Source organism: Octopus sinensis, unplaced genomic scaffold (assembly GCF_006345805.1).
Source record: "Octopus sinensis unplaced genomic scaffold, ASM634580v1 Contig09616, whole genome shotgun sequence".
Classification (NCBI taxonomy): Eukaryota; Metazoa; Mollusca; class Cephalopoda; order Octopoda; family Octopodidae; genus Octopus; species Octopus sinensis.
Window position 1 is genome coordinate 245,238 of NW_021831849.1, and position 6,000 is coordinate 251,237.

The following is a 6,000-nucleotide window of genomic DNA, read 5'->3' on the forward strand; positions in this document are numbered from 1 at the left end:
TTGCAGAAAAGTTGCGACTTTCCAACGTAAATCGTAACTGCCTGTTTCTTAATATTAACAAAAAACAAGTTTGGAGTATGAAAATCATTTGAAATATTACAAAGCGAAAACATCACTTCAATGAAATGAATGTAAATCTTCAACAAATCCAGTTCGCCTAAATAATTTTAAAAAATAGAAAACTGCATGTTATTCTATTCAGGATGCAATAACGGGAACTGCAAGGGATATCTTATTAATGAAAACCTTGGATTTTCTTCGTATATGTTAAAAACATCTCGAATCCAGCAATGGAGAATTTCCCTTCTTAGGAAGAGCAATTTATTTAACTCGGTTTCATGCAGATTTTGTTTCGTGAGATTATTTTTAAATGACAATTTAAAAATTTGTCGAGAAATTTTATACTTTGTTTTTAATTCAACCAAATGAGACGTTTTCTTATCAAACGTGTCGACCAGAACTTTCAATGTTGTTAGATCTTGGATGGTATAACAAGAAAACCATTTTTCAATAATTCTCGGTTTAAACTGATCCGATTTTTGAGAATATTAATTTTGTTTTGACATTTAAAACTTTCTTTTATTTTTTGTGAATTTTTGTTGTTAAAGTTATTTTCTAATCTATTTAAATATGATTATATATGCAACTCTGTTAATATCGCATTTCTTTTCATTCGGTTATAAAAATAAGACTTAAAAGAATCGGAAAAACTAAAATATGAACGATATGCTACCTTGACGATTGGTTATTAGAATTACAAAAATTTCCAGTGGAAAAACATTTTTTACAATAAAATATTTGACTAAATCTTCCACAAAACTTACACTCAAGTTCGTCGTCAATAACATTTATGAAGGATTCGTCCATTGATAGGTAATTTTATCTTTTAGTTAGAATGAACTACAAAATATCAACTTGTGTTGTAATCAACCAATAATAAAATTTATTATTTATTTTAAATTAGTCAATACAAAAATAAATATTAAAAAAATTCCACAATAGAGACTAGTTACTATTGCCTGAAAGAAACTTTGATAATCAATGATTAAAAATATTTCGAAATATAAATAACCAAAAAAAGAGATTCAATTTTTTAGATAACAATAAACTCAGTCCAACGAATTGAGATGCACTTAAACAATATTTTTAATAAGAAATAAAGTAATTTTTCTACTTTAAAGACGTTTTTGCAGTAAAATTTTAATAGACAAGTTTTAGATAAGTAATTTTTTATTTTAATGTAAGTGGTTGTTAAGTTTCCATGAATAACACTTTACCTGTAAATATTTTAATATAAACCATACTTCATTGCACAACTGAGATATTTTTGACTCGGCTATGCTCAAACGGTTTAAAAGATCTAATTGTGTTTGAAAATTAAAAGATCGCTCATCTTCTTCGGTCTTAAATTAATTGTTTTTTATTTAAACCTTATTTTTCAAACATAAATTTTCATATAAGACACGTTCTAGTATATTTTCGATTATTTTAATATACTTTTTTTACCACGGCACTGGACCAAAGATTGTTTTAGTGCATCAATCATTTTGTCTTGGTCATCTATAATCTCTAAAAGATGTCGGTTGTCAAAATTTTGATTATCCGCTTTACATATACGATGATATGGAAAATATGGATCTTCACTTGGCATTATATGGTGGCCCATTTCCTGAAATATAATCTTTTAAAGTAAAACGTATTTTGTGATTTGTTTTAATTTGTCGTTTTTTCTTCTCAAATTTTTTAATTTTATGGCCATGAGATCAGCTTCTGAAAACATATTACGCTATTAGTCAAAAACAATCTTTATATTTTGCGCAAGCCACTGTAGTGCAAAAATATCAATAAAGTCAACAATTTATTTTAGAGGACAAATATTTAAAATGACGTGGTCATTGAAATTATCAATTAAAAATGAAATTATTTCATATAGTGATGAACTAAATAAGTTTTTAATTATGGTTATGTTATTCAAGTTATTAAATTGGTTCTAGTTCGTTAAATTATTGTTTATTTTGATATTGATTATAAAAGGAATCGTCATTCAAACAATCTGCGTCAGAATTATTTTGAAACAAACTAATAAATCTGATCGTTGTATTTGCTCTTATTTTGGCGAACTCATTAGCCAAAACAGATTGACCTGAATAAGCTTTGAGCCTTTTGATTTTTTTGATTCCAAAATTTCTGGCTAAGTACAGTTTGGCATCTTTATTGTTTCTTATTCCCCAAATGGAACACAATAAAAGGAACAAATAAAAACACTGATTCCGACAAGCTTCAAGAGGGTCCTCATCTTTTCCCGATTTTCCTCACGTGAACCCATGCAAGTGGGTCTTGGACGTGTAGCCTGGTCTCCGTGATTGCATTCTATCTTTTTGTATATAAGTGCAAGAGAGTTTCCATGTTGGTAGGAGCTGAGAACTTTTCTTAGCGCTTCGTGAGTGTGAAGGCTTTTTTCAGGCTCATCTCGATCTTCATTTTGTTGGTCAAAAATTTGATTTATCTCATACGAACAACAAGCACGGTGTGCAGGTTGTATAAACACCAAAGAACTGGGTGTTTTTCAAACTTCTAAAGGCCGGAAAGACTTTAGTCTACTTCTCACATTTCGTTAAGACATTGTTCAAGTGGGAAGAGAAGCACATGTAAGTATCAAACGTAATTCCTAAGATTTTCTGAGTCCGGCAAAATAAAAATTCGTTGTTGTCCAGTTTGGGATTCACTGACTTTTCCAAAATCTTTTTTCCGAGGTGAAGAGAGAGGTCTCCAACTTTTCTGGACAAGTTGATAGGTGGTTAGCAGTGATCTAGTTGTTTAATATATTCAAATATCGTTGTAGCTTTGATGAAGGAGCCAGGATGTCTCGATCTTAGTAAGCAATAACGATTATCTTGGCGTAGGAAATCAGGATGTCTTTTTCATTATTCAGTAGATGGAGATCAGCAATGAAGAGGTTAAACAGTGCGGGCGAGAGAGGGGAACCTTGCGGAACTCCGTTTGGGAGAAAGCTTGACCTTGTAGTGGATTGTCTTATACAAACACGTCCTCTTCGACCACTGAGAAAGTCTGATAGCCACAACTTGAGATTGGAAGGAATTTTTGATATGAATATTTTTTAAATGAGGAGTTTTCCTGATACTAAAAATTTTTTAAGTCAATAGTACAGAGTATGATTTTTTGATGGCCGGTTTTCATGAGAATCCAAGTTGATAAAGTTAGTCAAAGTGAGTAATTGTTTCAGAATAAATCTATTTTCTTCAGAGTAAACCTATTTTCTTTAAACCGTGTTGGAAGGACTTTTCGAGGAGATGGCCCTTGATCTTTCAGATTCTTTAGTAGAATCATTGAGATTTTGTCATGTCAGTTTGAAAGTATGATTTGATTAGTTAAATAGAGCAACATTTATTGACTTAAAAAAATAAAAATTGCCCTTAAAAAGTCAATGTAATTGACCTTAAAATTTTAAAATTGACCAAATAATTGACCGTAAAAATACTACTTTATTTTCATATATAAACTACGTTTATGAAAATTTAAAGTATTTTATCATCGTTTTTATCGAGTTATTTACAATTAAGTAATATTTTACATTATCCACTTTAAATTCCTATCCTTGGTTATTTTGGATATCTTTTGTGTGTGCTAAAATTTCTACCATATTGCGGAAAGTAACTCTGAAGGAAGTGGATGCCCGATACTTCCAAATAAGTTGATAATTGCTCGATTTCTCAATTTATAGAGCGAATGTTTGCGGATACAAATGCTTCTGTTACGTCTGTTGCAAAATTTCTGAAGACATAATTTGGAGGAACAATATTCATTGTTTTTTTTTTATTGTGGATATATTATTTGTTCGGGAAGAGTGTTTCTGTGTTTCCCTGTGTTTGTTCACAAAAAATGCTTCTTGCATGTCACATGTAACTCACATAATTTACAAAAAAGCATTCCATTTGGTGTAAAAGTAAATTCTTTAGGATATTTTTCACAATATTTTAGCTTTTTTAAAATCCGAAGGTTTATTTTTAGGCATAAGTACACTATAATTTAGTTTAAAATTGTTACAATAAGAGACAAATGTCACTGCGACTATTTTAATTATTTTGATGCTTAAATCAGTGGTTCTCAACCTTTTATTTTGTATCGCCCCCTTGGAATTTTTTTCGCCCCTCCAATTTTTATATCGCCCCTTATTTCATAGTAAAAAATTTTATTTAAAAATAGAGTTTTAATGAGATCCTTGTGGTTGACAAGTTTTTCAAAATTTGTACTTCTTTTCGAAGTGTAATTCTAATGTCGCCTCTTTCTTCTCATATTTAGTTTGTTTCTTTTTTTCCGATCATACTATTCAGAGTGGCTGAATCTCTCTCTACGCAGTATGACGTAGGAAAACATAATATTATTGGCATCATTTTTTCCCATAATTTCGGGAATTTCATTTTTATAGATTTTTCTCCCCAGAATTTTTTTTTTAAATAACGAAAACAACAAAAAAAAACTAGCTATTATGAACTGGCTCGCAGGATTGAAAGACAATTCCCCAGAATTGTGTCAGGTTTTCATTTTTAAATTTTATTTTCAGTTCTTCGTCGTTTTTTAGTTCTATTAATTCTTCTTGACATTCATCATCAGAATCATAATGAATGGGCAACCAAGGATTAATCACAATCAGAAAAGTTTAAATTATTAAATCTTCAAATTTTCAACTTTATATCTCTGCAACTTTATATGAATAAGATAATCCAGAGACATTTTGAGATATATTTTTATTAAAATTGACGGTAAGGTGTTTTTATTTTCAAAATTCTTTTTTAATTCTAGAAAAAAGTTGGCTTTTTTCCAATTAAATTATGATGTTTTCGCTTTAAATGTTCAATCAAACGGAACGGTTTCATTGCCTCATTCGAAAAAATTGTACCACATTGAAGACAAAGTGGTTTATTAGGATCTTGAGGATCTTTAAAAAATCCAAGAGAAATATATTCATCTTTATACATTCTGACTTTTTTTTGAAACGACCCATAAAGATAACTAGAAATCACGCTTAGAAATTTAAATAAATATAATAAAAATATCTTTTCAAAGATTATCGACTTCTAACATAAGATTTTAATTTTTCAAATATTAGCAATCAGCCATCGCCCCCCTGGCAGAAAAAATCGCCCCTAGGGGGCGAATCGCCCACCGTTGAGAACCACTGCTTTAAATAATATTATTTAAATTTTTATTTAAAAATTGACCTAATTAACAAAATTGACCTGGAAATCTAAAAAGTTGACCAAATTGACCTAAAGAACTTTTTATATAAACTTTTTTTTGACTTTATTTTAATTTAATCATTTTTTTAGACTTAAGTCTAACTCTGGATTGAAGTTGACTTTATTGACTTATGTTGCCCTAGTTATTAATGTCATTATCAAATCCTTATCCCTAAAGGCTGTGGTTTTCGGTTCTTGTTTTGGTTTTTTGCACACTGATACGGGGAGAGCAGACCTTTGATTGTCATTGGGTGAGATTTTTACTTAGAACTTCCTAAAATTGTTAAGCTCCTTTTTGGTGTAGTCACCCTCCAATAGACTTTTCTCACCACAGGCCGTCTCCCAAATGGCCTTGCAAATTTACTCCGTCGAACTATTTTTATTCATGGAAAGAGCATTCGGGACCATCTGGATCTTTGACCTTTGAGGTCACTGTTTCTTATTTCTTGGTTCAACACTTTAAGAAGGAGCTCAGTCTTCATATTTAGATGGGCCGACTTTTTGAATCCTTTTTTTCTAAGCGTGTCTTGTCAACTCCCCTCGTGAAGTTGTTGTGATGTTTAGGAAGTGACATAGCACGAGCCTCCATGATATAACTGTTGAATTAAGTGATTATTCTGTCTAGAGAAGTCTGAGGGATGCTTTTGATTTTTATCATTTATCAAAATCCAAAAGTAAAATCATTTGGATAATCTAATGATAAGATATGTTAATTTATTAAATTCATAATCTTTTATTTTTA